We start from the raw sequence: 23,727 nt of genomic DNA, 5'->3' as shown, positions 1-23,727 counted from the left end.
CGCAAAAGGCAGGAACGATCTTTTCTTTGTAGAGAAATTACTTTCCCTGGCTGTGTAGCTATCAGATAACCACTGGATATGTAATCTTGAATTGAAGTAAATACAATTTCAATTTTTTTGCCTCACTGTCTTATTAAGGTTTTTCAATTATCTTGTGCAGTTTTATTTTTTTGTGATAGTGTAAGGTTGGTCACAGAAGCATCTGTGGCGTGAGCCACTAGTAAATTGGAAATGACCTTGCGATGGAAGGATACGTTCTTGCTTTCGCATACCATTTTTTAAAAATTTTTTGGTACTTACAAATTTTAAAAGTTTTTAAAAATTTTATAACAAGGTCGCCCATTTATAAACGATACTTTACTCATTTACATCAATTGACAATTATCGTTCTCTCCTAACACTTGCTCTCAATTTCGCACACCTTTCTGTATCACACACTCTCTATTTCCTCCAATCACTCATAGCATGGCACCTCTACTTGATGCACTTATTGCACAGCTAGGAAAGCTTGAGTTACTTCATAGGGTTGATGAGATCGTCCCTATGTTTGAGGGAGCAATTGATGTACGTGCAACAATGCATCTACACGCGGATGCTTTTACAGATGTCATTCAGTATATGGATGAACACATCAGCATGTACTCCATCATGTTTGAGGGTGATGAGGGCTTATGGGTTCCAGTTGACCTCATCAGGGAAGAGAAGAATTTTAGATTTCGCCTATCCAGGTTTTTAAAATCCCTCACAGAAAAGGACTACAGAAATGAGGAGGAAGACTTACTCCTGGATCTACAAATGGGCAACATCGGCACTTCTTTCCTAAGCTGGGACATGGTTTTGGTCCTTCTGTTACAAGAGGGTGTGGCGAAAGAAAGTGGCAAGGAAAAAGAAAAGGGCAAAGTAAAGCTAATGGAGCAGGTCCAAGAGGCCCATGCTGAGGAAGAGAATGTTACAGAACAATGGGAGGCCTCAATGGCATTGGTGGCTCTACAAGATAATGTCCCCGAGGAGGTTCCGGACCTAGTTCTAGAGGGCGATGAAGTACTCGAGGAGGTCCCAGACCTTGTTATCATGTCTTTGCATCCAATCATTATTGATGGGAAAGAGTTTTTGTTTTTGGATGACATTGCCAAGACACTCGGGTTTCGTGAGGATGAGGCACTTTCCGGACCTAGTTCTAGAGGGCGATGAAGTACTCGAGGAGGTCCCAGACCTTGTTATCATGTCTTTGCATCCAATCATTATTGATGGGAAAGAGTTTTTGTTTTTGGATGACATTGCCAAGACACTCGGGTTTCGTGAGGATGAGGCACTTTCTATTATTGCCGTGAATGCTGGGGGTCAAGACAAAGGAAAAGTGAAAATTTCTTTTGAAGATGACAACCTCACAAAAGCGCCTGCATATGATATTGGTAGCAGTACCTTGGAAGTTGTAGTGGCCAAAGCGCTCGTTGAAATAAAGCAAGAAGTGCAATTCTATGAGAGCGTAGCTGCCTTTGAACCACACATGCCCTTGGTTGCTGGCGATGCTCAAGACCAAGGAAGCATAAACCTGACGAATGAGCAACTAGTTGCAAGTGACGATGCAACTGAGGTATGTCCTTACTTCTTAGTTGTAAAGCAAATTATTTTTTGTATCATTTCACGCTTCCTAACTTCTATATTGACATGTTAACAGACTGCTTTTGAAGTGGACAAGTTTGCTATGCGCGTAGGAGGAACGCGGCCAAAGTCAGAGGGTCGAGATGCATCCCTTTGGCACTACATACCTGCCCTCACATAGTGCGGGTTTTTCATTTAGAATATGCAGAGATCGCCTATGCCGAGCTCCTAAAATGTAAAGCACTTAGTGCAGTCTTGTCGGAGAACCCCTTAGCCTCGAACATAAATAAATGTATTTTGGTAGCTAGGGAAGCTGCCTTGTATTGCTTCACGCTCAGTTTTAGGCCATTGTGCCCTTTCTCAGGCTCAAGGAATCAATGAGCCGAGTGATGTATTCCAAAGCTTAGGCCAGAAACCAGCCTCTAGAACTCTCTCTCCTGAGCTCTTCTAAGAGCTTATTAAAAAGATGTAATGCAAACTTCTCTTCCAAGTTTAATAAAATTTTTTTGTTGTGCATTGTAAGTTGTGATTTTTCCTGGCGTACTTGTGATATACCATTTCAAGCCTCGCAATTTTAAGATTTTGTTCATGTGTTCATAGAAAAAATTGTTTAGGATTTATTTTAATTGAGATCGTGATTAAAAAAAGTAATCGAGATTGGGTTAGAGCGGTATGAAAAAATATTGTATTTATAGATGTAAACACACTCACATATATGTATATATATATGTATATATATACATATATATATGTGTGTGTGTGTGTACCTATATATATATAAGATTCTGGGGCTATTGAATGATATATATATACATATATATACATATATATATATAAAAGATGTATAGGATATATATATATATAAGACATAAGATATTATAAGATTTTAAGGCTATTATCAGATATATATACATATATATAATATTTTATATAAATATATAAGATTTTAGGGCTGTTAGGGCACCTAAAGGGTCTTATAAGCCTCACCAGACCATGTGATATAAAAAAAAATAAAAAAAATACCATGTGTGCTACGGCGCGTAAATCGACATTTTGACCTGGTCAAAGTGCCGATTAACGCGCCGTAGCGCACATGGCAATTTTTTTTATTTTTTTTTTATTTTTTTGGCCTTGAGGCTCATAAGGCACTCTATAAGGGTCTCTAGGTGCATTTATAGGATCTACCTTTTTTGTATATATAAATAAACATATATATATATGTGTATATGTATATATATTTGCATATGTATATATATGTGTGTATATATGTTTGTGTGTGTATATATATATATATGTGTGTGTGTGTGCACCTATATATATATATATAAGATTCTGGGGCTATTGAAAGATATATATATATATAATATATATATATATATATAAGATATATAGGATATATATACATAAGACATAAGATATTATAAGATTTTAAGGCTATTATAAGATATATATATATAAATATAAATAATATCTTATATAAATATGTAAGATTTGGGGCTGTTAGGGCACCTAAATGGTCATATGAGCCTCACCAGACCAAAGATATCAAAAAAAAAATGCCATGTGCGCTACGGCGCGTAAATCTCCATTTTGACCTGGTCAAACTAGAGATTAACGCGCCGTAGCGCACATGGCATTTTTTTTTATTTTTTTTTATTTTTTTTGCCTTGAGGCTCATAAGGCACTCTATAAGTTTCTCTAGTTGACTTTATAAGATCTACATTTTTTGTATATATAAATATTCATATATATGTGTGTGTGTGTGTACATATATATATATATATATGTGCATATGTATATATATTTGTATATGTATATATATGTGTGTGTATATATGTTTGTGTGTGTATATATATATGTGTGTGTGTGTGTGTGTGTTATAATTTTTAAATGAAATGTTCATTGGCACTGAGCATACAAAAAAAATGGACTCAACAAAGAATGTAACACAACTCACAAAGTTTTCATTAATGTGTGAAAAAGCTACAAAGGAATTTGGGAACATTACAAAATTTTGTAGGGAGAATTACAAAATGGGTTAGCCTATTGAGGTAGAAGGCTACGCTCTAAACGTAGACGTAGGGCTAGGGACATATCTACAGGCTTCAAAGTAACTCTCTTGGCATGTACCATAGCCAGCACTCAGTCTTCAAAAACAGAAACTACAATATCTTCAGCAGCTTCTTGAAGAGCTTCAAGAGCTGTGCTCTGTATGCAGTCAACCCTGTCAGAATATTTTTCCATTGTTTCTCTCACCAGTCGAGAGAATGGTGCCTTGGGGATGAGAAGATCTGTGCTTTTCTGATATTTCCTAATCTCTCGTAGCGCGACTGTCCCTGGCCTCCATTTTCTCTTCTTCTTTGTAACTGGTGGAGGCGGTGGTGGTCTTTGATTCTCCCACGGTGGTCGTTCAGACCTGAACTTCTTTTTCTTTTCTGCACGCTCTTCCTCTTCTTGTTGGTCCCGAAACTTGCCCTCCATTCTTTTACCACACTTCTTGACTGGCCGCCTGGATGTTGTGGCTGCCTGTGTGGCTGTGCTTGGCTTGCCCTCCTTGCGTCCTCTTTGGGCTGCTGTCTCTTTTGCATTTCTGTCTCCCAAGCTGCCCTCACAAGAGCAAACTCTTTGTCAATGGTATCTTTCGTGATGCCGTAGGACAAGAGCTCGACCTCCCTGTTCTGTAAGATAACCTCTAGCTGTTCTAGGGTGTCGGCCTCAATAACAATCTCCGGTGGCTGCCCTTGACCTTCCTCGGCTTCTTTTCGACGCCGCTCTTCTTCTGCTTCTCTACTAGGCCCTGCTTCTTCAGCTTCCTTCCTGCGTTGTGCTTCTTCGGCCTCCTTCCTGCGCTCTTCTTCTCTCATCTCCTTTGCCTCTTGCTCTGTTACGATAGGTAGACTTGTCCTTTTTGCTGTAGCAGGTAGTGGGCCGAGTTGATCGAAAAACCGCAAGTCTTGCTCCTGTTCTTCTGGCATGGCCTAGGTATTTACGAGTGCAAGAGATAGTGGGAGAGCAAGAGAGAGTAGAGCACAAAGAAGAAATTGAAATGTGGTTTCTATAAATGAAAAATGACTTAAATATGTCTATAAATATAATTTTTTAAAACTTTTAGAAAATTTAAAAACACAAAAAGATTATAATCAGAGAGTTTAAGCCCATGAGGAACCACACCGACGCTTGCTTGCTACCCACTGCCGTAGTCTCTCCCTAGCATTTGATCTGTTGTATCCTTCAGTTCTTCTTGCATTAACAGTTTTCATTATTTGACGCCTAAGAGACAAATTACCGCGACTTTTCTGCCTTTTTTTGACAACCAGAACACGATAGAACCAGTTGAACATTTCATGGAGTGCATTACTCTTGACTTTGCCACCACCATGGCGAGTGCCCTTAAAATACACGGCCTTTGCTTGGTAATGTGATTTCTCCATGCCTTGATTGCTCCAAAGTGCTAAAGAGCCATATCTATCGAGAAAGTATGGCCCATGTGCATACAATATATGCTGCATAGAAAATTACAAAAAGTCAACAAACAGTATGAAGAACATACTACAAGGACACAATAAATACAACATTACCATGTAGTGAGTAATGTGTGTTTCTCCCCATGCCTCGACCATTTCTTCTGTGAATCTACAAGTGGCTTGTTTAAGTGCCTCAATACCATGGTCATCCAGGTGAGGTCGCTCTAGAAGATCGACCATTTTATTACACACCTCCCATACATGTGCACGTTTTAGGCCAAGCCTGGCATCATTTCCTCGATATGTTGTGACATCACATATCTTCTTCCAAATTTCAAAGTCAGTGTGGCTATGAGAACCCAAGTGGTTTGATAGCAAGTGTCTTGCCTTTGATCCACCCATGCAAATTTTATTAGGGTTGTCTTGTGTAGGGTTTGATTTTCTGTCCTTTGTCAAGACCACTGCTCCAGCATGTAATCCCATAGAGGAAAGTACACCCTCTAGTGCACGTATTGACTCTTCTCGTCGATCTTCGGGCTCCATGTTCCAGACATAGTTTATGTGGAGCATCAATAGCTTATCCAAAATCCTCAGTCTTGCATGTAATGTGCACACATGCACTTGACATAGTGGAATTTCCAAGATTGGGTTCCAAGCATTGTCCTCCTGGTCACGACTAGGTGGCTTGCTCTGGTCACAACTTAATATGCCATTATGCCATACCTTTGATCCTTTCCTCTGTTCAGCATCAAAAACGATTGCTTTTTTTGCACCCACCTGTTTTTGACTTTTGCCTTTGCTAGGTTGTTTCCCTTTTACTCTTGAGTCTACTGCTGTCTTGGAATGACAACAGTAAACACATGAGAATATAGTATTCGCACCTGTTTTACAACCCAACATACACTTTAAGGTTTTTAGATCGCCACCCAAGTGCCATTCAACGTTAAAGCAGCCTATTCCGGGAACATCAAGCTTCTGACCATTGACCTGACAAGAGACGACATGTTGAATGCCAGACCGTTCAAAATACCACCTCAAGGTATCATGGTTCTCTTTTGGGAGGACCCATGCTGCTTGCCACCAGATGTTCTTCTCTAATTGAATGCCGTAGTAGTCTTGCTTATGCCCTTGACCCCTATTGTTGCTGTCTTCAGTTGCATCCAACTCTTGGGTCTCTAAAGGCCTTCCTCTAAGTGCTCGGCTCATCAAGGTTAAACTAACATGCTCCAGTCTTTGACCTTTAACCACTTGACATTCATCCAGCTTCAAGACAAACACGGCATTTCCACCTGTCTCTTCAAGTGTGAGGCCATAGAACTGAATCATTGCTTTTTGTAGCACTTCCATGTCAATGTAGACATTGTTATATGCATTGTATTCAAAGGGTTTGATTGTTGGCATTGGCATAATATCCTCCACCCACTTGTACCCACCCTCGAATATGGATGCAATATCACCATTAGCACACTTCTTTGCCATCTGTAAGCTATAAAGTGTTGGAAGCAAGGATTGCGTAACTCCCTTTGCTCGCAACCCTAAAGTGATTGACCTGTACATTGCTCTGTAATCTTTCTGGCTAATACCTGCTGAGTCACATATATAAAGCATCTCTTTGGGGGTGACAATTTCTTTGATTTCCTTCAAGAAATGTTGACGAAGGGTCTCCCGCAGTTTATCATTACCAGAACCTGTTATCATTTCCATAATATCCTTCTCCTGAAGGACATGCTGAAGAAGGGAGGCATTAACATTGTCCTCAGCGTTGTTACATCCTAGTATAGCTGTTGCACAAGCCCTACAATCACAATGGTCAACCATGAGAGATGCTTTATTCATTAATTGCTTCTCAAAGCTGCTATAATTCCTACAAAAATTTTTACCTGGTTGTTTGTTTATGCCTCTTGCATGCACCTGCTGTCTTTGAAAGCAACCCAACAACTTTACGTTTTCTTTGCCTTGCGTGATATCCCATGGGAAGATGAGTGAAATGGTGAACACGACGCCGAAGATTACGAGTGGAGTGTTGAAGACGAACATAATTATCGGTAAATTGATTTATTGTGCGCACACGATCCGCTAGATTATTCTTCTGCACCTCAAGCTCCTCTGAGAGCTCTTTAATCCTCTGCATCAAACCATTGATCTGCTTAGTCGATGCAGCTGGTCGAAGACAAATTGTGTTTGCCTCTTTTCAGCTGCCTCATCTAGCCACAACATGTGTAATCTCCTACAATAGCCAAGAAGCCCATTGAAACCATCACCAACAAACATAAGAAAACTTGTAATGCTTTTGAATGGTGGAGGGGCACCAGATATTGGATCTGGTGGATAAAGATTTCCATCAATCCAAAGATCAATGGCCTTTGCTCCTTGCATTCGAAGCTGATCGTATGAAATATTGGGTGCAACATGCCTACTGCGTAGGGTTGCGTATTCTGTCTCCAAATCAACCTGAAGGCGGATCTTAGAAGGCTTATTGGTGATGTCTTGTAGTGCCATCTACAAGAAAGTAGGCTTGTAAGCTTGGGTTGAATAGGAGTGGAAGGAGCAGGATATGGTATCAAAAAATAATGGGAAGAATGGAGATGAGGGTTGCTTCTCTAGAGCTGCATTGTGGATAGAGAAAGAAGCCAGAAAGGGAGCCAAAGAAACATAGAGAGGGTTGGCAATGGTGAGACGAAAATGCAAAGGAGACAATGCATCATGGGAAGCTTCTTTAGTGCAAGCTATGGCTGCTAAGCAATATAGAGAGAGAATACTTCATGAAAAGGTTCTTCTGTGCTACTACTGTGGGTTTGGAGAGAGAACCAAGTATTGTAGAAAGAATGCTCCTGGTAAGCTTCTTCCTTGCAAGCCATGGCTACTACTGTGGGTTTGGAGAGAGAAGGCTCATTTAGGAGTACAGACCTGCTAGCTATGGAGAGAGGACCAAGTACTGTAGAGAGAATGCTCATGGTAAGCTTCTTCCCTGCAAGCCATGGCTACTACTGTGGGTTTGGAGAGAGAAGGCTCATTGTAAGATTCCTCCCCCACCCCCTTTTTGATGTCTAGTATCTTTCCCTGTAATCAATCCCTCTTCAGAAATATAAAGACCTTGTTTCTATCTGTTTTAGCCTAGAGAGAGAAAAATATTCTAGAGAGAGAATATTCAGATTTTGAATATTTTTGGATAGAAAAATATCTCTTCTAATTCAGATGAGTTCCCCTGAAACAGAAATTCAAAAAGAATTTTCCAATGTGCAATTGGAATTAATTGAAAATAGCTATAAAGAACCTTAGTCTAAGGGTCTAGATTTTCAGAAATCTTTAGACTATGGTCCAATTAAGGTTCCTATGGACCAATAGCATCAATCCATGTGTAGGGAGGAGATAAATCCAACTTGTAAAAAGAAAATACCCAAAAATGAGTAAATGCTCACATGAGGTGAAGAGTTGAAAATGTACAAGGTTTATTAGTAAAAAACTATGAGCAATATTAAAAATATGACATATGTAAGGAAGGGGAGTTCTTTAAAGGAGGTGCATATTTCACATAAGATGAAGAGTTGAAAATGTACAAGGTTTATTAGTAAAAAAATTATGAGCAATATTAAAAGTATGACATATGTAAGGAAGGGGAGTTCTTTAAAGGAGGTGCATATTTCACATAAGATGAAGAGTTGAAAATGTACAAGGTTTATTAGTAAAAAACTATGAGCAATATTAAAAATATGACATATGTAAGGAAAGGGAGTTCTTTAAAGGAGGTGCATATTTCACATGCTTGAATGAGTTTTAAACTCATAAAAATTGAGATATTTCATCTCTCCTCTCTCCTCATTTAAGTCTAGTTCCAAAAAGTTAGCTTAACTGACCTAAAAATGGTCAAATATTGACCAAACTGATTTAGAAAATTCTAGAATCAGTTTGTTTGGTTAGGAGCTCAATTTTTCCTATAAATAGAAGCCTCCCCCTTGTTGAAAAATATATAGTGTTTATGCATCGTTACTCTACTCCACCTAAGCCAGAAACTGTGAATTCATTTAATAATTCACTAGTTTTTGGAGCTTCCCTCTTTGTTCAATCCCCATTAGTGGCTCCATCAACATACTTAACCAATTGATTGGTTGGGGGCCTCTACCGTGAACAAAGAATCAAGCAAGTTGTAAGGTAATTAGTGAATATTGATCTTTCTATAATTTCTCAATGTTTCTCTCTTCTCAACCCCTCTCAAGCTTGAGAAGTTTAATTGGTATGGTTTTTTTTTAAATGCTATTGAAGTTTGAATAGTAGTGAAGAGTTACATAATTTAATAAATGCTATTGAAGTTAATTTTCATTTATGTTTAAATTCTAATGATTCTTATGTAAATTCTCTCTCTCACTCAAGAAAGGGTCATACTCATGACCCATTCTCAATCCAAATCAAGCTTTTCATAAAGCTTTTCCTTAACCCAAGATTAAGCTATGCTTGAGGCCAAATTAATGGCTTTTTCTTATGCTTTTAGTTTATGTATATTGATGATTCAATCCATTATGGATTAAGGATCCAATTAGAGAATCATTTTAATTATTTCCTTAATGATAAGCTTTATCCCTTAGAAAAATTGAGATTTATCAGTCATAGCAGCGGAGCTATGGCAAAATTTTTATAAAAATTATGCATAAAAAAATTTTCATTCAAAGCATAAAAAGAGGACTTCCTACCATATTCTAGGAATCATCATCCTAGATTAATTGAAAGAATTTCTTATAATCATGGAGAAATTGAATTTTAATATTATGCATAAAGGATAAATTTTTATATCAAAAGTGTTATTTTTACCATTTTTATTTTCATGCATAGAAGTATGCATAATGGATAAATTTTTATATCAAAAGTGTTACTTTTATCATTTTTACTTTCATGCATAGAAGTATGCATAAAGGATAAATTTTTATATCAAAAGTGTTATTTTTACCATTTTTATTTTCATGCATAGAAGTATGCATAATGGATAAATTTTTATATCAAAAGTGTTACTTTTATCATTTTTAATTTTCATGCATAGAAGTATGCATAAAGGAAAATTTTTATATCAAAAGTGTTACTTTTATCATTTTTAATTTTCATGCATAGAAGTATGCATAAAGGAAAAATTTTTATATCAAAAGTGTTACTTTTATCATATTGGATTTCATGCATATAGGTATGCATAAAAGATATTCTTTTTATACTAAAAGTATGATTTTCCTCATAAATGGATTTTATGCTTAACTTAGATGCATAAGAGAAATTCTTTTATTCTAAAAGTATAATTCCCTACCAAATTGAAATCATGCATAAGAAGATGCATAAAAGATTGATTTTAATTTCGAAAGTGTTAGTCTCCTTAAATGGAATTTATGTAAAATAAATGTGTAGAGAAATCTTATATCAAATAAAAGAATTCTCTTTAAAAAAAAAAAAAAAGATATGAAATGTGATAAGATGTGATAAGAGGTGTATGAGATGTGATAAGAATTGATAAGATGCGTATGGAAAGTGATAGGATGTGATAAGAGGTGTGATAAGAGGTGATAAGATGCTTATGAAATAAGTTAGGATGTGATAAGATGAATTAAGGTATATGGGGTTATATAAATGGGAATGTGAAAATGGATGTATGTATGTGGATGTGTGGATATGGAGATGGGAGTGTGGAAGTATGAACATGAAAATGGATATATGCATGAAGATGTATATGCATAGATGTAAATGTGGATGTAGATGTGGATGTATAGATGTGAATGGATGTGGATGTATAGATGTGAATGGAAATGTGGATGTGGATGTATGTGAATGTGGATGTAGATGTGGATGTATAGATGTGAATGTGGAATGTGGATGTGGATGTATGTATGTATGTGGATGTAGATGTGGATGTATAGATGTGAATGGGAATGGGGATGTGGATGTATGTGAATGTGAATGTAGATGTGGATGTATGTGAATGTGAATGTAGATGTGAATGTGGAATGTGGATATATAGATGTGGATGTATGGGAATGTAGATGTGGATGCATGTATGTGAATGTGAATGTAGATGTGAATGTGGAATGTGGATGTATAGATGTGGATGTATGGGAATGTGGATGTGGATGTATGTGAATGTGAATGTAGATGTGGATGTATAGATGTGAATGTGGAATGTGGATGTGGATGTATGTATGTATGTGGATGTAGATGTGGATGTATGGATGTGTATGTATGAATGTGGATATGGGATGTGGATGTATAAATGAGGATGTGAAAATGGAGGTAAGCATGTAGATGTGGATGCATGGATGTGAATGTGGATGTGGATGTGGATGTGGATATGGATGTGTATGTATGAATGTGGATATGGGATGTGGATGTATAATTGAGGATGTGAAAATGGAGATAAGCATGTAGATGTGGATGTATGGATGTGGATGTGGATGTATGGATGTGGATATGGATGTGAATATATGATATGTGATGTGAAGGAATCTGAAGTGAAGAGATGGAAAAGGAGGTGATTGGATGAGTACACATATACATGGAATGTGGAACAAGTAATGTGGATTAATGAGGGATAATGTGGAAAAATGAGAGTTAATATAGAAACTGTATTTGTAAACTGTTTGTAAATGCTGTTTGTAAATGGCTGTTTTATGTCAAGAATGCTGGGGAAGCATTTTGACCGTCTTGTGATTAAGGTCGTGGAGACCTAACTGATAAAGTTGCAACTGCTGACGGAGAGTCAATGGAGGACGTCTCGCGTAGCAAGGTCGACCGAGGTCTTGACCAGCCTCGGTTCGATTAAAATGGTGAGCTTCCGGTACGGTGGATGAGGGACCAAGGAAGCGGCCTATGAGTGAAGCGCTAGGTCACCTGCGAAGGATCGTAGAGGGTGCTGACCATACGGTGCTCGGGCTCTGGGTCGCCTAGGATACCCACGCGTGCGTCGAGGAAGATATTGGAACAAGGAGTAAGAGTTGTTTTCTGGAACCGGGCATGGATCTGGTTGACTGACCTTGCTGGTCCTCAACGGATGAGTCCATGGCTCTTTTATATGGATCTGTTGGTTGATCTTGCTGATCTTCAACGAGAGTCCATCTTGATAAGTGATTATATTGTTGAGTATTATGGGCTAGGAACTATTGAAACGGCCCCTGTGTGGACAGGTGGTGAGCGTTCTAGTTGCCAATGATGCCATAGATACTCTGATGAAGGAATGATGGGAAATTATGAATCAACTGGATAATTTGGGAGATTGTGATCAGTGGTACTATGGTTTCATTAAAGGATTGTTTTAAAGTTAGCTGATGCTAAGAAAAAGGCAATTTTCATATTGGGTGTGTAAGTGGTGTGGCTAGTTTTATGTTTGCATGAAATTCCGGCTAGGGGGCCTTGGAACTCTTTTCCTTGGTACCCGGGACAAAACCTAACCAAATTCCAAATTGGATCCCATCACTACAGTGGTTGGGCGGTTGGCTAACCCATGGGATCGGATGGGGTTAGGCTGGACTGATGGATCCGTAAATCGAGACTCAATTTCTGTTATTACGATAGATAAAGTAAATCCCGGATAGTAATTGTTCTATGGATAGGAATCAACGGCTGTGCCTCCTTGGTGGGGAAAAAAGCGTTGATCCCAATGATCCAAGTGCAAGTTTCTTCCTTGATCTGACCAAGTATCTTTATAGATGCAGTCGGATCTGTTTGATCAGTAAGAGTTTTGACTACGTTAGAGTAAAAATTATCCTGGTGGAATCGCCCGTGCTTTCCGGATAAGGGAAGTTTTTCCGGGTCTGGTTTTGGAAAAACCGACGGATTAGTCTTTTGTCCGGATATCCGTGGACGAGGCCCCGAGTGTGGGACCCTGCCTCGCGCAAGAAGTGCTACTTCCGCTGCTAGTACCCCGAATCCGTTGCGCGGTGGGAACAGGGATCTCACACTCATTTAGGAGTACAGATTTGTTAGCTATGGCTTTTGGAGTAGAGAAAGACGCTTTTTTCCATGGAGAAGGAGTGTAGGGCGTTTTAGAGAGAAGATTTAGAGAGAGAAAGAGATCTGGTGTACACACAAAAAAGGGGGGAAGAAAGTGACGAATTTTTGGAATGTTTGGAGTTCGAAAAGGTTGCTGCAGGCTATGATTACTGACTGACAGCCCATTACAAAGCTTTAAAGTCACCTAGGTGGCCAGATCTAGGAATATCTCCTTTTTTTTATTTTTTTTTGTTTTTGTGAAAAATCAAATATATGCTTTTAGGACTAGGCTTCTAGGCTTGGTCAAAGATGGATTAGCATTTTAAGCATTTCACTAAACGTCCAAATTAAAGGGCCCAAGAAGACTCCATTGAGTTCCTAATGATCTTCACCTTTTCCATCTACCCTAACTTGCGAATGAAGGTGGCAACTTCAACTCTTAGAGGATCCTGCTTTACCTCTTCAATGATGCTACCAAAAGCTCTCCATATCCCAATGGCTGCAGCTTCTTTCACCTCTAGCATGTTCTTCTCTACAAGGTCTACCGCGTGGCATGTTTTGAGCTTCTTGTAGAGCTCATTTACTTTAGACGTTGTTGTCCATTCCTCCAAAATGACATCCGATCTAGGTTCCTTTTCTTTGAGTTGCATGAAAGATTGAAGAGCTTTACTTAAGATGGTTGCAAACGTAGTAGTATTAGAGGGATTACTAGATGAAGCCATAACCATAGAGTTCACAAGGACTCTGTTGCAATATGAAGATATAAGGAGAGAGTGGTGTGGTGTGTCTAGAAGAAGAGTGTTGGAACATGGCAATCTCTACTGTTTTTATAACTTTAAAAGGAATAAAAATTTACTTTTTTGAGCACTAGAATTCTTATTTTAAGCATAAGAAACATACACATTAAGCACAATTGTTATTATTTTAATGTCTCAATCATACACTCTTTCTCTCTTTCACTCACTATCTCTCTCTCGTGTTGCTGAGATCTCACTCCAATTGCATCATCTCTCTCAAAAATCTATGCCATGGAAGAAGCAAAAAACAAAGCCATTGTCATAATATGAGTGAACAACAATAATGTGAGAAAATCAATATATTTTGGGCATTACAAGTTACTGAAATACATCAATATGAATGCCGCACTCCCCGGTAGAAGAAGGGAGGTGGTATGGGATAGGGACCTCTACCAAATGGTACAAGTGCGGGTGGAAAAAGTGGCCTTACAAGATCAAGTCATGGTACCATGAGGGAACTGCAAATGAACCTATGTATGTGGCATGACATGTCAATATTGGGGCTCCATTGGAACACGAGGTGGCCATGACAAAGCACTAGTTGTGTTGGGCTCATGTGGGTACTAGGAGGACTAGAGGATATGGTGTCCCCACATCCATCTGTTGCTCTCGTCCAACAATCTCCCTGACCTCACCCCTGAAAAAATGGTTACCTAAATCATTGTGCACAACGGCAAGTGGTCGTAGACATGAACTAAGGCACACCTCATCTCTCTCCACATTGATGCAATGTCCTTGCACTGTCCTGCATGCTCTAGCCATGGACCCAATACCAGCAAAGCAATCTAGGACTGCATCCCCACAATCAGTGAACATCTCAAGTAACCACCTACCATAGTAGAAACCCACAATTACCATATGTACAAATGGACGACAATGCCTAAGACATTGATTATATAACAATTTCAATATTTGAATCGTACACATGATTACCTTGTGAAAGGCTCGCTACACTCAACAGTATATCGGATGGGATCCCTGTCTACATCCAACTAGTATGGGGAGGTTTCCTCCTCCGCTTTCAGCTCCAAGAAGATATCATTACCCACATCAGACCCTCCACAATGTGCATCTACCTCGCCTCCCCAAGTGTCATACTTTGGATAAGTGGACGTACTCTCACTAGGGTGCATGAAGATACTGATGACCAAAGCACAGACCTACTTGCACACACTAGTAAGTACATTAGTGAGGAAAGTCATTGAGCTTCACTTTGATAAAAACCAAAGAATTTTGCACTTGCCTCTTCTTGGCCATCTTCTGACATGACATATAGATATCGCGGGATGGCAAGAACAAAGTCCTTTGCAATGTGAAGTTCCAAGTTCTCGCCTCCCGCATATAGCAATCCCCAGGTGCTCCGCACATAGAGTGCACACCATAGTGCATCAGCCTGTAGGAACTCTGCAGAGCAAGCACAAAAACTGACTCCACAAGTGTCTCCTGAAAAACATTCCATCGAGGAACCACTAAAGCGCCCTTGTGGAGACATGTATTCGTAGGAAAATTAACCCACACCAAGTGCACGCCTCCAAGGCTACAAAGGCATCCATGCTTCCCCACCTCATCAGAGATCCCATGATTCGTTGCAATACTACAAGATTCCTAGAACCACAAAGCATGTAAGGGGAGTGCAAATTCTATAATGACAATGAATGGAGAGAGTCACTCGCACACATGAGAGATCATACCTGTGTTTTCACTTTCCCATAAGTGCGAGATGGAGGTGATCAATGTTCGAGCTCAAAACTAAGTGCAGGGGGTTCACCATAATGAGACGATAGTCTTCATTTACACAACACCAAATACATGTTATGAGCGTTGATGAATAAATGATCTAATAAATGCTCTAACATGTTAAGTTTACTTACTAGATCCCAAGAGGTTTGCCTCGTCATCTTTTGAACTCTCCGATCCCTACTCTTGGGTTTGGCCATGCAAAGGGGTCACCTACTCTTTGCCATGTGCATGGGACTGTGTCACTCATCTTCATGCTCAGCATCCTGGGAATGGCTATCCTCAGATTCCTAATCTGAGTCATCCCCTTCCCATTCTAGCCGCGCTGTGACCTTTTTTGGGATGATGGAGGTGTGGATTTCTTACCCTTTTTCTTCCTGTGGGTCAATTCTTACTCCGTGGCAGGCTTCTTGCCCTTTGTGGCCACTACATTCAACCAACATTAGAACTTTAAGCTCCTAAAAAATAGGCTTCATACCTTGTACAAATTAAATACTATACATAAGGAAACATACTCTAAAACTGCTCTGCCTCTTCTGAAGGAAACTCCCCCTCTGGGTAGTCTAACCACCATGGGAAAAGTATCCATGTGTCCTTTCCCTGAAGCTCGTTGATCGACTCTTTGGGGTACAATCTTGTCTCCTCCACCTCAAACAACACCCATGTGTCTGAAGGGTCCTCGGGAATGTAGACTCGATCACGTACACTACTTCTCCACCACCTAATACCACAGCCATTAAAGAATTCTAAGAAACTAATACAAAGAGATAGGACAACTTAAGGAAAATATAAGGCAGAAAAAAAAGAGTTGTGGTATTTTATATCTGTACAAGAGGGGTCATGTTGTGCACGATAGGTGTGGTTGTTGGTCAGGATCCAAGGTAACACGCATTTGTCCTTTCCACCTAACGAATGCCTTCTCAAAATGAGACTTCCTATAAGATTTTAGGGCATCCGTGATACCTACTCTAGAGTCTACTGTGGCTCTTTCGTGCATGCCGACTACTGTGTGCAAGTGAGCCCGCCGCCTCCAGCTTTGCATGCAATTTTAGTGTGTACTCCGTCAATTGGAACCAGTACACATGACGATGGATCCACATGAAGAAGGCTATGTCAGATGGTGGAATCTGTGTATCCCTCATAGCAAACTTGCCACCAGCCAATATGTCAAGCAGCCTACATTTTCTACATTGTAAACAAGCCTTAGGTTTCTAATTACTTTATTAAAAAAATGTAATGCATCAAGAGAGCTGGAGAGCCTACTCTTCATTTGAAACATGTGCTCGAGTAATCTCAGCCATCTTTGGTGTAGTGAATTTGCTAGCCTTTTCACCCCACCCTTGGTATGAGATCACTTTTTTAAAGAACTTTTTTCCACATTCGGGGTTGGCAATTTGTGCCAGCATGTCCCCTTTTAGTGAAAAGTTCCTCCGTCTCCTTTAGGGCATCTCTATAGTTCTTGTCAAACATTTATGCATCCATCATGTGTTCTTTACTCCCTCGCTCTAAGGCAAGCCACTAATCTTGGCCTGGAACATGGCATCAAAGTCTGACTGCAATGCGTTTATATTTATTTAAGAAACATACTTCAAAATGAACATGGCATCGAAGTTTGCTTCTATCCCTAGCAACAACACAGATCTATAGAGAATTATTACGATAGCAGTGTAGAGTTATGCATTTATAAAGTGTTCCCTACACTTGTTTAAAGCTACATATTCACTTTAATTGAAATCATCATCTTCCAAAAGAAAAACACTTTTGTCACTTGATCAATCTCACGCATCTACGATTCTATGTAGTAATTTATGCGTCTTCTTGATGAAGCCTCTTCTCGCAATGAATTCCCTTCTATCAATGAATTCCCTTCTATCAATGATTAAATTTCTCATTGGTTGGAATAACCCTTGTAAATTCAGGTAACACACCAAGCCTTCAAACTCTTACATAGCAGTGACTAATCAAAGTGGACTCTTTAATGCAAATCTTGAATGCAAGAAGGCCAATTTAGGCCAACTTTTTCTACTCAATGACTTGAATGATCTTACCATAAGAATCGACACACAAATAAATGTGCACCAATCTTGAAAAGCGGTAAATACGTTCAAGCTCAAGTGTGAAAAATAAAAAACATGAGTACTCTTTTGTTTAAACAATTTCCCTTTTTTTGGGTTATAGTCAAGCTTTGTTTATAGTTAAAACTATAAAAATCAAGCATATACCGACATCGCCATATAGGATCAGGACAGTAAAGACTCAAAATGACTCACTCTGGTTACTCGGGTCATAGCAGAGTTGATGAGGTGCTTGAATGCAAAGGCTATCATATCCTGACTCTGGGAGAGTTCAAGAATGCCAGATAGATTCGGGGTATCCATCTACAAATTTCCAATTAAATTTATGAGTTCTCAATTTTTGAAGTTCATTCAACATAATATTAACAAGTGAAAACATTATTTCCCAGATTTACTTTAAAATTTTAAGCAATTTTTGTTGTTGCTGTTACGTAAATTTACAACAACGCTCTGATACCAACTGTGAAATCCCAACTTCCCCCTCTGCGCACCGGATTCCCAGATGGTAGCAGAGTGGAAGTAGCTTCCTCTTGCACGGGGCAGGGTTTCTCACTCGTGGCCTCGCCCTCGAATGTCCGGGCACGAGACTAAGTTGGTGTTCATTCTGAAAACCGAAACCGGGAAAATTTTCCATGTTCGAAAAACGGGGACGATTCCACCATTTAATTTCTTAATGAATTTTTCTAAGGAGGTCAAGATATTAAACTAACCTTCATCTGAATAAACCAGATATAGAAGGGAAACTATTACAGACTTAACTTAAAGGGATCAATGCCTTTTGCTAATTGAATCAGGCAGAGCCCATTGATCTATTCATTAGAGAAGTCTTTAGGCTTTTATTTAACTACTCGAGTTCTAAACGTACTCCTATTAATCAATTTTATTATTAAAACTCTACTGATTCTAGCCTACTAACCCCATCCAACCCATGGGTTAGCCACCGCCCAACCACTGGAATTTGTAGAACCAGACAAGTACTCACCCACCCATAGTTGAATGCCTTTCATAACTTTTGCTTTTAGAATACAGATACGCACACACTCCTCTTTAAACTTTAACTTTTAAAAACAATCCATTGATGAATAATTATTGGTTACAAATGTCATAACTCAAAATTTCCATTCAATCCTTGTTTCTCACAAAATGGTATTACTCTTGACTCTCTATTGAGACCAACACGTCAACAACGAGATCCAGTAACAGATTACAATAATTATCTTATCATCATACATATATATATGTTCCACGACATACACATGGGTGTCCTAAGCACCGCAAGCCCGTGCATCACCTGGTCAGAACCCTCCATGATCCTCCTTAGGTGTCTTGGCACTTCACTCAGGGATCGCTTCGTCAGCCCTCACCCATCGTACTACCGGAAGCACACCATTTTTCACCATACCCAGGCTGGTCAAGACCTGGGCAGGTTTCACCATTATTGTGAGAAAGGGTTCAACACATATGAGAAAGGGTTCAACACATATGAATTCTGTAACCTTGATCCTCAGATCAGAATCAAGGGTCTTAACTTGATTTCAGACTCGGTGGTGGGTGATTTTCTTGAACTCGTCACATCGTCTTTTCTTGAAACTGGTCACATCGTCTTTTCTTGAAACTGATGAAGGAGATAAAGTCTTGGTCATATGACAAATGCCCTAGCTACATTCACTCTCATGTCGTTTGGATTGACAAATGCCCTAGCTACATTCAATCGCTTAATGCAGGACATTCTCAGAGAATACTTGGATGATTTTGTTCTTGTTTTCTTTGATAATATTTTGATTTACTCAAAGAATGCAGCTGACCATGAAGCTCATGTCAAAAAAGTTCTTGAGATTCTAAGGAAGCACCAACTCTTTGCAAAAAAGAGCAAATGCACTTCCTTTGTGCCGACCATGTTGAATACTTGGGTTTTTTGGTATCCAAAGATGGTATTTCTCCAGATTCCGCAAAAGTCCAAGAAGTCATAGATTGGCCTGAACCAGACAGTGAAAGAAGTCAGAGGATTCTTGGGATTGACTGGTTGGTATAGAATTTTTATACCAAAGTATGCTCTCATAGCTTCCCCCCCGACTAATCTTCTAAGAAGAATACCCCGTTTCAATGGTCTACCAGGTGCTAGAGTGCTTTTGATAAGCTGAAGACCGCCTTGGTAACCAATCCCGTTCTAAAGTTGCCAAATTTCTCTCTACCCTTTGAGGTAGTAACTGATGCTAGTGGTTTTGCCCTAGGAGGTGCACTCATGTAGGAAGGTCATGCATTGGCCTATGAATCCCGAAAACTCAAAACACATGAGAGAAATTATGCTGTCCACAACCTGGAACTGCTTTCAGTAGTATATGCCCTAAAGTTGTGGAGACATTACCTATTGGGTCAAAGATTCACTTTGATGAGACAGATCATCAGAGCTTAAAGTGGATCTTCACTCAGAAGGATCTCAACATGCACCAAAGAAGGTGGATGCAGACCCTGCAGGAATTTGATTTTGAAATCAAGTACCGCCCAGGCAAAGAAAATGTGTTAGCAAATGCTCTCAGCAGAAAAGCCTCCTTTCTTGTAATTACTGTAGTGTCAAATCCTTTGATTATTGAAGCAAGAGAGAAGATCATTGGCCCTATTGCTACCCTACTTATGCAGGAAGGCAAAACTCCACACAAGAGTTGAACCGAGTTCAAGGGTAAAGCCTGGATGATGGAATTATGTATTATAATTGCAGGCTATGCATTCCCAATGATGAGGGAAAATTCTGAATGAAGCCCATGACAGCCTTATTGCAGGACATCCAGGTTTCATCAAAACCTACATGTCTGTGAAGAAAATCTTATTTTGGCCTAGTCCAAAAAAGGATGTGCTTAATCATGTACGTCAATGTCTAGCTTGTCAAAAAGTCAAGGCCGAGAGAGTAAAAATGCCTGGGAAGTTACATCCATTAGATATCCCCCAGATGAAGTGGGAATGTATTAGTATGGATTTTATTACTGGATTACCTTCAGTGCAATCAGGTTGTTACAACTCCATCTTCGTGGTGGTTGATAGACTAACCAAAGTTTCCCATCTAATTCTAATAAAAAAAACTACACTACAATGGATGTGACCAGAGTGTTCCTCAAGGAAATCTTTAGATTGCATGGACTACCCAGGAGAATAGTAAGTGATCGAGATCCCAAGTTCACGTCAAGATTCTGAACTACATTTTTCGAAGCAGTAGGAACTTTCTTGGATCTTAGCACAGCTTACCACCCCGAGACCGATGTCAAACTGAAAGGGTGAACCAAGTAATCGAAGATATACTTCGGTCATGTTGTGGTAGGGAACCCAAGAAGTGGCTAAGCTATCTGCACCTAGTCGAGTTTGCCTACAATTCTTCTTATCATCGAAGTATTGGGATGAGCCCTTTCAAAGCTCTATATGGATAAGATTGCTTAACTCCATTAACTTGGTCTGACCCATAGATTAGGGTCGAGATGTCTAGACAGATGCTTGACGACATGGAGCAGCAGATGCAGTCGATTTGCAAAAGATATAAAAGCTACCCAAGATAGACAGAAACAGTATGCAAATAAGAAGAGGACAGATAGAAAATTAGAAGAAGTAGATATGGTCTTCATTCGAGTACGCCCCAAAAGAATCTCTCTATCTCTTGGGAAGTATAAGAAGTTATCTCCCAGATATTGTGGACCATATCTGATTACAAAGAAAGTAGGTGACTTAGCCTACGAGCTTCTTCTGCCTCCTCATCTCAAAGTACATAATGTATTTCATGTCAGCCTTCTTAAAAAGTATATACCAAGCCCGAATCATGTGCTTGATGATGAAATCTTTGCTTCTTCAACCCAAGGACAGATGGAACTCCAACCTGAAGAAATCCTTCTTAAAAAGTATATACCAAGCCCGAATCATGTGCTTGATGTGATGAAATCTTAACTTCTTCAACCCAAGGACAAATGGAACTCCAACCTGAAGAAATCCTTGATGTTTGAGAAAAGGTTCTCAGGAATAGAATTCTGAGAGAATTATTGGTTAAATGGAAGTTCTATCCTTTTGAAGATGCCACCTAGGAGAGAAAAAAGCAAACTGTTGCAGGATTACCCCCCTCAGTTTGCGAGATAAGGACATCTCGCGTTTTTCAAGTGGGAGAGAATGTAAGATTCCTCCCCAGCCCCTCAAGATGTCCAGTATCTTTCCTTGTAATCAATTCCCTCTTCAGAATAATAAAAGGTCTTGTTTCTACCTATTTTAGCTTAGAGAGAGAAAATATTCTAGAGAGAGATTATTCAAATTTTAGATATTTTTGGATGGAAAAATATCTTTTCTTATTAAAATAAATTTCCTCAAAATAGAAGTTCAAAAAGATTTTCAGGTGCATTAGAAATAAATTATAATCTATTCAAAAGGCCTTATCCTAAGGGTCCAGATTTTTTGAAAATTTTAAATTAAGGTTCTGAGGGGCCAATCAGATTCATCCAAATGTATGGAGGAGATAAATTGAAAAAATAAAGAAAATCTCCCCAAAAATGAGTAAATACTCACATAAGATGAAGAGTGGACTAAGACTAAAAAAATAAATTTTTGATACCTCAAGAGTGGGGATTCCCCCTCATGAAGGAGACGCCTATTTCACATGTGTGGTGGAGTTTTAAATTATCAAATATTGAGATATTTTATCTCTCCTCTCTCCTAATTCAAGTCTAGTTCCAAAAAGTAAGCTAAATTGACCCAAAAATGGTCAAAATTGACCAAATTGATCTGGAAAATTCTAGAATCAGTTTGCTTGGTTAGAAGCTCACTTTTTCCTATAAATAGAAGCCTCCCCCTTTTGTAGAAGCTTAATAGTGTTTTATGCACTGTTACTCTACTCCACCCCTAGAGCCAAAAACAGTGAATTTATTGATAATTTATTAGTTTTTGACCTTTCCCTCTTCCAAAAGAATTGGTGGCCACTCTTGTTGCAAACAAGAGTAGACCCCTCAAACCATTAAGCCAAAGGAAAGCTCACAGAAATTCAAGTAAGCTAGAAATCCTACTTTTTCTTTTTTATGGTTTTCTAATTTTTATTTTCTTTAAAATAAAAAAATGATGTTATGCCTTGTTGGAAAGGCTTTCCCCCTCTTTTCATTCTTAAATTCAGCCTTTCTTTATCCTAGATAAGTAATCAAATTGTTAGAATTAAACTTTTCATATTGTTTCTCTTTTAAAAGTGAAATTTGATTAGTTTAGAATGCTTTAAACCATTTGAGATATTTTTTAAGTAACTTGAGGATAGAAAAATTTGAAAAATGGTCAGCCATACAAAGGAGGTTATGGTAAAATTTTCTTAAATTTTGTGAAATAAGTTTTATCTTTTATTATTCAAAAAGAGTAATCCCCACCATTTGTGCTCTCTAAAAGTGTTATTTTCATTCTATGCATAGAAATATGCATATTGGATTTTTTTTATAAAAGTATGATTTTCATTAGAATTAAATTCTATGCATAGAAAGATGCATATTGGTTATTTTTTTATTATAAAAGAGTGATTTTCATAAGATTTTAATTCTATGCATAAAAAGATGCATATTGGTTATTTTTTATTATTATAAAAGAGTGATTTTCATTAGATTTAAATTCTATGCATAGAAAGATGCATATTGGTTATTTTTTTATTATAAAGAGTGATTTTCATTAGATTTAAATTATATGCATAGAAAAATACATATTGGTTATTTTTTTAATTATAAAAGAGTGATTTTCATTAGATTTAAATTCTATGCATAAAAAGATGCATATTGGTTATTTTTTTATTATAAAAGAGTGATATTCATTAGATTTAAATTCTATGCATAGAAAGATGCATATTGATTATTTTTTATTACAAATCACCCACCGAGTCTGAAATCAAGTTAAGACTCTTGATTCTGATCTGAGGATCAGAATCAAGTTAAGACCCTTGATTCTGATCTGAGGATCAAGGTTACAGAATTCAAGAAATTCTGTTGGAATTTTAGACCTGTGATCTAGAAGTATTGGGATACGGATTTAAGATATACCCATTGTATTCAAAAGAAAATCAAAACTAAAAACTTACATAGAAACCCTGTTTTCTTAAAGGACTATCTTACG

Source organism: Cibotium barometz, chromosome 43 (genome assembly GCF_041138505.1).
Source record: "Cibotium barometz isolate CiBa-2024 chromosome 43, ASM4113850v1, whole genome shotgun sequence".
NCBI classification, from domain to species: domain Eukaryota; kingdom Viridiplantae; phylum Streptophyta; class Polypodiopsida; order Cyatheales; family Cibotiaceae; genus Cibotium; species Cibotium barometz.
Note: the sequence above shows the minus strand (reverse complement) of the source record.